The following is a 12,831-nucleotide window of genomic DNA, read 5'->3' as shown; positions in this document are numbered from 1 at the left end:
TTGGGCCATCCTCCGCTGCCTTCCTGGGCCACAGCAGAGAGCTGACCTGGAAGAGGGGCAACCGGGACAGAATCCGGTGCCCTGACCGGGACTAGAACCCGGTGTGCCGGCGCCGTAAGGTGGAGGATTAACCTAGTGAGCCACGGTGCCAGCCAGATATTTATTTTATTTGTTGATTTGATTTTCTTTGGATCTATATCCAGAAGTGTGGTTGCTGGGTCATATGGTAGATCTATTTTTTAGTGTTGAGAAGAGCTTTGTTGGCTCTCTTCACACAGCATGTGCCTTGTAGGAAATAGCTAGTTCCCATTCTGTTGGTAGGTAATAACAATAGTTCTGTTTCGACTGTGAATATACAAAGTGGAGAAGCAATAACCAAAACTTATATTTGGAATTATAGTATAAAAAGCAATTATAATTAGTACTGTTATTTTGCATTTATATAGCTATATATTATTTACAAAAGCTTTATAATTGTGTGTGAATGTGTGTGTTTTATTTGCTCTCTTTCCACAGCACTGTGAAGGGTGTCAGGGTTATTGGTCTTATTGTGCAAGTTAAACATCTGAGGCAATTAAGATTTGAAGGGAGTTTCAATTTATTTTTGGCTTTGGAAGAACAGTTCACAGGTAGCAAGGGGTCCATTTAAAGGTTCATAGAAAGGGTTTGTAGAAGATAGCAATGAAAGAAAAACAAATCCATTTCACTTCTAGCAAATTAAGATAAGCCCCATTTCACATTAAAAACATTTTTAAATTCTGAAGCTTCCTTTTGCATTAGTCAGAAGAGTAAAATGCACTGGTTTAAACTAAAGGCTTTTGAAGCTATGAGACATGAGTTCAAATTCTAATTATGCTGCTTATCAGCCTAATGGTTCTCGTAAACTTCTTAGTTTCATTGAGTCTCAAAGTATAAAACAAATAATGATATGCTCTTCCATGACTTTTCATGAATATTAATTTCTTACATGGAACATCGAATAGGCATGAAATTCTGCAAGGAAAAAGTGAATAGCATTTCTCATTAGCATAGCTGTCATCATCATCACCAAGTGCTTATCTAAAATTGAACTTTGACTTTCCAGGTGCCACAGCTAAAGCAGCACTCCAGGCTTCAGGGGTCCTTAGGACTCACATACACTGGCACAATCATGGACCTGCCTCTCAACTCCACAGCTGGCACTGTGCCCAGACTCCTCAGAGATCTGGAGGCTCCACTGATCTCAAAACCACATGACGTGGGGCCAGGCAGGTGGGGCACTGCACATCCTGAAGAATCGGAGCCTCGGGTGAATGGTCTTCGCACCCTGCCACCCAGGCCAAGTAGCCATAGCACCCTGTCTCCCAGGAACTGCATCGATACCACAAAATTTGAGCTTCTGAAGCACCCAGCTCACCAGGGAGTGGAGTAACCGCTGTGTTGCTCCCTCTCTCCAGGGCCCAAGCTCCAGTGGCATCTTGCCACTCTGGCTACTGTTGTAGCGAGCCTCAAAGAGCCTGATGTCACCCTGTCCTAGGGTCCAGAGTCACATATGGGACTTCATCACAAATTGCCACTTTAATTTGGTGATTCCAGATCTTGAATTGAAACTGTGCCCAACTCCCTGGGTCTTCAGCATTCAGATCATTCATGTTTTCACACCCCCACTCCCAGCCATGTGACGACTGTGCTCTATCCCCAATCTCAAAACACAGCACTCTTCCTGCCACCGGGAGTTGAACAGCATCACAGCTACGTCTCAAACCCTCAAGTACAGGTTCATAGTGCACTTAAGCACAACAGATCCAAAATTACTGGGGAAGCTGCATCCACTCAAGTCTTGGAAAGTAAATTTCTTCCTCAATTCACAGATTCTGCAGCAGATTCACAAGACCCTGAGTCCCAAACCCTGTATGTGCAGTCACTGCAGACAACTGTGGACGGGCTACCAGTGCTCATATGGAAAGCTAGATCCGGCATTGGAAGCATTGGCATGAAAACGAAAAGGTTATCTTAATCTAAGAGTGCGCACTGCAATAGAGGAGTAGAGGGTTTCTAAAGCTCTTCAGTTAATAATCTGTGCTCCTGCCATCATTCCCAGAAACACCAGCAGCCTAGACCACTGGGAAGCCTCCATCATTATTTCCAACCTTGATTACAATTGAAGAAGTTGGAAAAAGAGGTGGCATGCTGGGTTAACTCCCCATCGGCAACACCTTCATCCCATTTCAGAGCTCCCATTGGAGCCGCAGCTGTGCTGCTTCTGACCCGGCTCCTGCTAATGCACCTGGGGAAGCAGCGGAAGTTAGGCCCCTGCCATGTGCTTGGGAGATCAGATGGAGTTTCAGGCTCCTGGCTTCAGCCGGGCCCAACTTTGGCTGCTGTGGCCATTTTGAGAGTGAATCAGTGTATGGAACATCTCTTACTCCTCCTCTCTGTAATTTTTCCTTTCAAGTAAATAAAATAAATCTAAAAAAAAATAAACAAACAAACAATAACAAAAACCTCTCAGGAAACATGACTTCACCCAAGAAGCAAAATAAACTTTCGAGAAACCAGTTACCTGAGATCTGACATTGTCAAGTGCTCTGATGAAGAATTTACACCAACCGTTTTAAGAAACTCAATGAATTTCAAAGGAACACAAATGAATGTTTTAATGCCTACCAATATGTGACACAGAGATAGAAAATTAGAAAAATATCAAACAGAAATTATTTACTGAAAATCACACTAAGATTTTTTTTTTTACAAGGAAAAAATGACAAAAGGTTTATTTACTTTAATTGGTGTTTTTCACAAAAATAGGATAATTTTCCCATGGAATTACTATTACAGTAAGAAAAGTGAGCCTGTTTAACAATTAAGTTTCTTACAGCATGTTCTACCTGTGTAATCTCTATAGCTTCTTTTTTTTTTTTTTGCTTTCAAACTTTTATTTAATGAATATAAATTTCCAAAGTACAGCTTATGGATTACAATGGCTTCCCCCCCATAACGTCCCTCCCAAACGCAACCCTCCCCTTTCCCACTCCCTCTCCCCTTCCATTCACATCAAGATTCATTTTCGATTCTCTTTTAATACAGAAGATCAGTTTAGCATACATTAAGTAAAGATTTCAACAGTTTGCTCCCACACAGAAACATAAAGTGAAAAATACTGTTTGAGTACTAGTTATAGCATTAAATCATGATGTACAGCACACCAAGGACAAAGATCCTACATGAGGAGTAAGTGCACAGTGACTCCTGTTGTTGACTTAACAAATTGACACTCTTGTTTATGGCATCAGTAATCACCCTAGGCTCTTGTCATGAGTTGCCAAGGCTATGGAAGCTTTTTGAGTTCACCAACTCTGATCATATTTAGACAAGGTCGTAGTCAGGGTGGAAGTTCTCTCCTCCCTTCAGAGAAAGGTACCTCCTTCTTTGATGACCTGTTCTTTCCACTGGGATCTCACTCACGGAGATCTTTCATTTAGTTGTTTTTTTTTTTTTTTTTTCCCCCAGAGTGTCTTGGCTTTCCATGCCTGAAATACCCTCATGGATTTTCAGCCAGATCCGCATGCCTTAAGGGCTGATTCTGAGGCCAGAGTGTTGTTTAGGACATCTGCCATTCTATGAGTCTGCTGTGTATCTCACTTCCCATGTTGGATCATTCTCTCCCTTTTTTATTCTATCAGCTAGTATTTGCAGACACTAGTCTTGTTTCTGTGATCCCTTTGGTTCTTAGTCCTATCATTACGATCCATTGTGAACAGAAATTGATCACTGGGACTAGTGAGATGGCATTGGTACATGCCACCTTGATGGGATTGAATTGGAATCCCCTGGTATGTTTCTAACTCTACCGTTTGAGGTAAGTCAGCTTGAGCATGTCCCGAATTGCACATCTCTTCCCTCTCTTATTCCCACTCTTACATTTAACAGCGATCACTTTTCAGTTAAGTTTCAGCACTTAAGAAGAATTGTGTATTGATTACAGTATTCAACCAAAAGTATTAAGTAGAACAAACAAACAAAAATACTAAGAGGGATAACATATCAAGTTGCTCATCAACAGTCATGGTGAGGGCTGATCAAGTTGTTAAAAACACAATAGAAGATATCCATAACAGAATAAACCAAATAGAAGAAAGAATCAGTGAGGTTGAAGACAAGTTATTTGAAAACACATTGACAGAGTAAAGAAAGTAGAGAAAACTTATAGAGGAGTTGGAACATCATGAAAAGAGCAAACATTTGAATAATTTGGCTTCAAAAGGGATTTGATAATTACAATGGTGTATAATTATGTTCAAAATATAATAACAGAAAATTTCTCAAATCTATATAATTTTCCCAAGTATAGAACATTAGAGGACACTAGTCATATTCAATTCAATCTTGTATACAAGACTTATAATAATCACGTTCTGTATGGTTAAAGATAAAGATGAATCTCAAAGCTCTAAGAGGAAGAAAGAAATGGTCTCAATTCACCTGAATGCACACTTTTGGGCAGAAAACTTATAGTCTAAGAAAGAGTAGAATGAGACTTTCATAATGCTGAAGTAATAAACAAATAGAAAAACAAAAAATGCCAGTCAAGAATATTGTAATGAACAAAGTTATCCTTAAATATGAAGGAGGCATAAAGACAATCCCAGACAAATAAAAACTAAGACTCTGTTACCAACTAGACTTGACTGACAAGAAATGCTAAAGAAATTTTTTAAACTGAAGGAGACACAAATGAATAAGAAGAAAATATCTTAAGACAGAAAACTCAGAAGTAAGGAAAGCTGTAAAGAAAAATGCAGGATGCTCTACTACAGTGATCAACATCCACCATTCACATCTTGAATAAAAACAAAAAACAATAATGATTACTACATTAATATGTTAAGAGACAGGCAATACAGAAAGATATAAAATGGGACACCAAAAATTCAAAATGTGTAAAGAAATGTAGTGCAAATCTGGAATTATTTATTTATATTTATCCCTTTACTTTTGGAAATTTTTTTCTTTTTTTATGATCAATGTTAGTTAGCTTTAATTCCAAAATATTGTGATGTGACAAAAGTATGTTGTTTGTAAGCTTCATGGTAACCACAAAGCAAAAATCTGTAATATTCTTACAATAAATAATAAACAAGGAAACAGAGCACACTGTTAGAGGAAATCATCTAATCACATAAAAGTATTGTAATAAATGAAAAATAAGGAAAAGAAATACAAGTGGGAAAAAGTATCAAAAGGCCTTACATATTAATAACTTCTTTAAATGTAAATGAATTAAATTCTCCAACTAAAAAATATAGAGTGACTTAATAGATAAAAACTCAAAACTCAACAATCTACAGTCTGCAAGAAACCCTCTTCACCTCTTGGGACATATAGACTGAAAGTGAAAGGATGGAATAGGATATTCCATGTACATGCAGCCCAAAAGGGAAAAGTAATCGAAGTACTTACATCAGAGGAAATAGATTTTAAATCAAAAGCAGTAGAAAGATACAGAGGAGGTCATTATGTTAAGATAAAATTCCAGTTCAGCAGAAGAAAATAACACTTGTTAATACATATTCACCAATTACCAGAGAATCCAACACACAAAACAAATATTAATAGACTTATAGACATAAAGTTCAATCCAATAACAGTAAGAGACTTTAACACTCCACCTTTAAAAATTGATTAGTGATGGAATTGTGATACACCAGGTTAAGCTGCCAACTGTGTCACCATCATCCTATATTGTAGCACTGGAGTCCCAGTGGTCTTCTTCCAATCCAGCTTCCTGGTAATGTGCCTGGAAAGGCAGAGAGCATGACACAAATACTTGGCCCCCTACAAACATTACAGAAGACATGGTTGGAGCTCCAGGCTCCTGGCTTCAGCCTGGCCAAGCCCTGTTTGTTGTGGCCATTTGGGGAGAGAATATCTCTCTCTCTGTCTCTCCCTCTCTGTGTGCCATTCTGCCTTTCAAATACATAGAAGAAACCTATTTTAAGTAAATAAATAAATAAAATGGACAATTCATCCAGAGAGAAAATCAAGAAAGAAATTGTAGAGCTAAATTTTACTGCAGATCAATAAGAACTAGCAGATATATACAGAATGTTCCTTCAAACAGCTGCAGAATAAACATTCTTCCTAAAAATTTATGGCATATTCAAAAGATAGGTCACAAAAACAAGTATAAATAAATATATGAATAGAATTTATTTATGTCAAGTGTATTTTCTGACCACAATACAATAAGTAGAAATTAATCATAAGAAAACTTGAGCTGCTATATTAAAAGTATATGGAGATTAAACAAAATGCACCCAAACAAGTAATAGGTTAAGAAATTAAGAAGGCAATTTTTAAAAGTTGTTTAAAGGATTAAAAATGGAAACACAGCATACCAAAACCTATGGGGTACAGTAAAAGTAGTACAAAGAGGGTAGTTTATAGCAATTAATACTTATATTATGAAAGCAAAAAGATCTCAAATAAATAATTTGTTGCTATAAATTTAAGGAATTAGAAAATAAGAATCAACCCAAACTAAGTAGAAGGAAAGAAATTTTTTCTCTCTTTTAATTGCTCCAGCAAGTAACTCTGGCAAGAAGTATATTAAACAAAAGTGGTGAACATGGGAAACCTTTTCTTATATATGTAAACAGAAGTAAGTAAAATAGTGGCTAAAAGCCCAAAATTTAATAAAATGAAGAATTGTTTTTTGAAAAGATAAATAAAGTTAACAATGTCTTATTGTGCAATGTATGAAAAAAGGAGGAAATATTCAAATAAATAAAATCAAAGATGAACAGAGAGAGATTACAACCAACACTACGGAAATGCAAGGGATGAACAGAGATTGTTATAAAAATATACAGCAATAAATTTGATAACAGGGAAGAAATGAAAAATCCCTGGATACCTGCATATTAAGAAGATTGAATCATGAAAGAACAGAACACCTTAAATGGACCAATAATGAGTACTACTGTTGAATTAGTGATCAAAAGATTTCCATCAAAGAAAAGTTCAGGATTAGATGTCTTCACTGCTGAATGCTGAATTCTATCAGCCATTTAAAGAATTAACACCATTATAAAAATTATCACACCCCCTAAAAAAAGCAGCAGTGAGAATTCTTTCAAATTCATTTTATGGGGCCAAATTTATCTTGATATTAAAAACAGATAAGGAAAACAAGAAACCATTGTTGTAGACCAATACCCTTCGATCAACATAGATGCAAAAATTCTCAACAAATACAGCATACCAGCAACACCTTAAAAAATATCGATCATAATCAAGTGAGGCACATCCAGTGTCATAAAGATGGTTCAACATTTGTAAATCAATAAATATAATCAAATAATCATATGATCATTTCAAAGATGTAGAAAAGTATTTGATAATAACCAATATCTCTTTATGTTGAAAAGTGTGAAAAACTCAGATATAGAAGGAATGTTTCAACATAATAAAACCCATAAATAAATTATAGGGGAGACAAACTTCAGACTATTGGAAAAGGATCAAACCCCAAAAGCACAGTAAACAAACACAAAACTTGACAAATGAGGTATCATCAAATTGAAGAGCTTCTGAAAGCAAAGGAGACAATCAACAGAGTGTTGAGATAACCTCAAGAAGGGCAGAAAATATTTCCAAGTTATACATGAGAAGAATTAGTAATCCAAATATATATAAGAAACTCAAACACCTCTATAGCAAAAAGTAAATAATCTAATTTGAAAATCAGTAACAGATTTAAGGAGATATTTCTCAAAGGAGGACAGACCAGTACATGAAAGGATGCTCAGCATCACTAAGTATTCACTGGAGAAAGCAAATCAAAGCCAGAAGGAGACAGTGCATCACTCTGGTTAGATTGGTCGTCATCAAAAGAGAGCAAGTGCTGTGAAGATGTGGAGAAGAAGGAACCATTGCACATTGTTGCTAGTAATGTAAATTAGTACACCACGTGGAAAACATTAATGTGCCACAAACATTTAAAACTAGAGCTACCCTGGGATTCAGCCACCCTACTAATGGGTATTTATCCAGGGTAAATGAAATCACATCATTGAAGAGAAATCTACATTCTCACAATTTTTGCACACTTACAATAAACAAGAAGTTGGAACCATCTAACTGTCCATCAACTGATGAATTGATACAGAAAATGTGGTACATATACACAATGAAATATTATTTAGTTATAAAACAAATGGAAATATGTCACTTGCATACACATGGGTAGGACTGAAGATTATTACGCTAAGTAAATTAAGGCAATTTCAGATAGACAGGTACTACATGATCTCTCTCATACATGAGATTTTAAAAAGTTGCTTTCATGGAAAATAAGAGTATAACAATGGTGTCCAGAGACTAGGGAATATAAGAGAGAGAGAAGGATGGGAAAATATTGATAAAGGAGTTAAAAGTTAAAACTCAGTGAGGTTAAGAACATCTGGTACTCTGTTGCACAGTAGGATGACGATAGATAATAGCACTATGTTATATAAATTCAAAAAACTAAAGGAAAGGATTTTGAATGTATTCATCATAAGAAAATGTTAAATATTTAAGGAGACCGATAAAGTTACTAAGATTTGGAATCATGCAATATTTATATGTAAAGAAACACTGCCTGATAACCCCCATGGAAATGTCCAATTTTAATATGTCAGTTAAAATTAAAAATAAAAAATTCTCAAAGCTCAAAAGAAAGAAAAAAACTGCAAAATAGGGACAAAACATGCATAGACATTCCCTCAAAGATAACATACAGTTGGTAAATAATTATATGAAAGACAATTAACATAATCATTAGATAAATGCAAATTAAAGTAACAGTGAGATATAACAATACACTTATCAGAATAGCCAAAATCAAAAATAGTGACATCAGGAAAACAATACTACTCGTGAATTTAGGAATTCAATGTATCAGGCCATTCTGTAAAACAATTTGAAAATCCCCTCAGACTCTAAACATTTGACTCTCAGTTTACTCAACAACTGCACTCTTGCATGTGTAAGCCAGATTAATGAAGACTTTGTTCACTCTGAAACCTGCACGCAAATGCCCATAGAACCTGAAAACTCAGTCTGTTAAGGAGAAAATCATTAAATAAATTATGCTGCAATCCACACAAAAAGAAAGAGGTAAACTTTTGATATACACTACAATCCAGTAACTCTGAGAATTTTTCTAAGTAAAATAAGTCAATACAAAAATGTTCATATGTTATTACATAACATTTTGAAATGACAAAATTACAGATTTGATTTATAATTTCCAAGAGTATGGAAAACGAAGGAGTGTGTGTGTCCATAAAAATGCAACATGACCAACTGTCTAATCATCCTTTTCATGAATGGAATTGTGCTGTCTATTGGACATGACATGGCCTACATTCTGTTTACGATATTGTACTACAGTTTTGCAAGAAGTTACCATAGAGATAACAATTCAAGGGACACAGTTGCCTGTGACCTACAGTTATCTCAAAATTTTGAAAAAAGCTTCACTAAGCAAAAGGAAAAGGAAAATAATGAAAGGGTAAGAAATTGAAAAGGGATAATTACAAAGCCAAGATAGCCTGAAGAGGTGACTGTTGGAAGCAAGCATTCTAACACACATGTGGTCAATATAGAGAATAATTAGATGTGTAAAGCCTGGAGCTCAAGTAGGGGCCATGATAATGGAAATTTATCTGAAATTGAATTGCAATTAATTCCTCGCCACAAAATAGAATCTGTGTCTGTTATGGCACATGCACAGGGAAGGCAATCTCCTTTCATTTCACTTGCTATCTGGCTGAATCAACAAAATGAACTTACCCCTCACATGAAATCACGAAGCCAAGAACCTTCAGCAGAGAGAAGGGAGATGTGGATGTAAACATTAGCTTTACGTGATAATCATTTTAGCTCTGAAACTGTTGTATTTCATATATCAAATGAGAACTCAAGTCTCCCAATACTACAATGTAAAATGATCTGAATGAACTTTACACATAGATATCGTTAAGGCAGTAAAGCAATGTCATGTAGACGAAGTTCTAAATTGGTATTCTATTTCCTTTTTAATTGTATAATATAATTTATAATTATATTATAATATAACATAATATAATTTATAATATAATTTATATTTATAATAATTGATAAGATTACTTGATTGTACCTGGACTTGCTTTCTTAACGTTACATTGAAAGCAAAGTGTACTAACAAGTCCTTTTTATAACAAAATTATGCAAATAACTACTATCTAGAATCTATTAATGTTGTATATCTTACTCAGTTTTATGAAAATCCAGAGCTCAGGAAAACAGATATCCAAGATACTGAGTGGGTGAAAGGAGAGGCAGTAAGAGGTGGTATTTTCTTGGAGGCACATGTTGATGGCTGAAGGCAACAAAGTTTGTGAAGATTTGAAGTTTGATAATGTAGTATTATTGGTAAAGAATCATTACTCATACATAATCATGTGTGAGTATGACTGATTAGTGATTGTATTCAGGTATTTTATCCAAGATTTGTATCTTCACTCACATACATTTGGTTGCTCACATATATTTGGTCAGTAATAAATTGAAATACATGGTTATGCATTCTAGGATATAAAGAATTCTTGTCACCAATCACAACTAATATAGCATGTATATCTTGAGAAATCCATGCCCATGCTTTCTGTTTCAAACTCAAATGCCAACAAAACTAAAGAAATTTTTTGTCAGTAATCTAACACACAAACATACAATAATAACAAAGACATTGTTTTAACACTATCTTGTAAAAGACAACTGGTATGAAACACAAAAGAGAAGTATCAATTGTCTCAAGAACCAAAATCAAATGCAAATTATGCATGTGTGCATCTTTTTAATTAGTGCAGTATATGAAAAGCCTAAACTCTGTTCTATTGATTCCAATTCCTCATTAGTAGATTCAGGAGACTTTTGCAATAATCAAATTCTTGGCTACTTATTTTAACTTCACAATGACCCATTGTTATTCATAATTTTAATAGTTGGATTTACATGTTTAATGTGAGAATCAAGGAGAGAGAGAGAGAAAGAGAGAGCACTTTTGTTCATCATACACTTCCCAAATGCCTTCAATGGTCTGGGCCAAGTCAGGTTCAATTTGAAAGCCAGAAACTCAATCCAAGTCTCTCTTGTAGATGGCAGGGAACCAGTTATACATGAGCCATCATCACTGCTCCGTAGGATCAGCAATATCAGGAAACTGGAGTCAGAGCCAGAGCTGGGTATCAAACTCAGATTCTCTGGTGTCATGTGCAAGCATCTTAATCAGTAGTTTAGCCACTAGGCTGATCACCTACATCTGTATTCATATCTTGAATTGTTGAGTCTATACTATTAACCCTGTCCCTCTGAATTAAGTCTTCTGAATTCTAAACTTTATCAATTTCTGCACAATTTAAAAGTTATGTAATACTAATATAACAACTCTCATTAACAAGTGAAAAAGTTAGGGTTTTCTACTTTACACACTTATACCTACTAATTGGAAATTTGGAAGGATATGATTGTGTCTTGTATATTTGGGCTTGTTGTTGAAAGCTTCCTTATAAATATAGAATTATTATAAGATTAGATGACTGAGTATCTTGAAGAAGAGGAGGAACTGTATATATGTAACACATGTCTTCATGTTCATTTTTTGAGCTTTAAAAGGCTCAAAGAACTCTTAATTCTGTTTTTACTGCCTTTATACAAGCTCACACCCCTGTCCCAAACTCCTAAACTTTGGACCATATTAAAAAATGTTACAAGAGTCACTTTTTTAAAACCTGGCTTCATGCCTAAAGGCCTCTAGTGTTTCCAACTGCTTAAAAAATCACCATCCAATATTAACCTAGAAATCAGTGCCATTTTTTCATGACATTCTATCCATCAATGTGGAAGAAATTTTTTATTAATCCATAGATTTATACTTGACTTTTAAAATTGTTTCCCAGCTGAAATTGAAAATAGATATTTCCTTAATATTTCTACTCATATATCTCATTTGAACTGGAATTCTAGTTCCAATTCAAGTCAGAAATCTTCCACAAGATTTCTCCTTGTTTTAAATAATCTTTGCCTTAGCCCATTCTGTCATTTGTCTTCATAACTTTATTATAACATTTGTTAAGTTATGATAGGATGTAGTGTCTGTCTCTTTTTATATTATTACGCCTTGGGAGCCAGGAGTCATGTGTGATGTATTGAGATAACATTTTCAACAGCAGGTAGACCAGGGCTAATGTATTTGACTCTGCCTCATCCAATGTAACTCCAAAGCTCAAAACGTACCAAAGGGACATTGCAAATAAATCTTGCTTGACCCTTTGCAAGAAAAATGAATCAATTCGTATTTGGAAGGAAGGTTATCATAGCAATTGTAGTGAAAGCAAAAATCTTCACAAGAAAGAAAGATAATATAAAAGGAAACTTAAGTAAGGAAAGACAACTCTTATAACTTACAGACATAGAACATTACTGAGCTGAGTGGATTATATGAAAACATGCAAAGAGTGGTGATCAAATTCATTGTCTTGAGCTTGGTATGACTCATTTCAATCAGGGTAGTGAATTCTCACAATTTTTATGTTGCTTTGTTATCCATTTGCATATAAGTTTAGCTTTCTTATAACAGAAGTACAACTTAGTCTCTTTTTTTGACAGATAGAGTTAGACAGTGAGAGAGAGATAGAGAGAAAGGTCTTCCTTCCGTTAGTTCCGTTCCCAAATGGCCACTACAGCAGGAGGTACGCCAATCCGAAGCCAGGAGTCAGGTGCTTCCTCCTGGTCTCCCATGCAGATGCAGGGCCCAAGGACTTG

The sequence above is a fragment of the Oryctolagus cuniculus genome, chromosome 3 (assembly GCF_964237555.1).
Source record: "Oryctolagus cuniculus chromosome 3, mOryCun1.1, whole genome shotgun sequence".
NCBI classification, from domain to species: domain Eukaryota; kingdom Metazoa; phylum Chordata; class Mammalia; order Lagomorpha; family Leporidae; genus Oryctolagus; species Oryctolagus cuniculus.
This window is presented reverse-complemented; position numbering follows the sequence as displayed.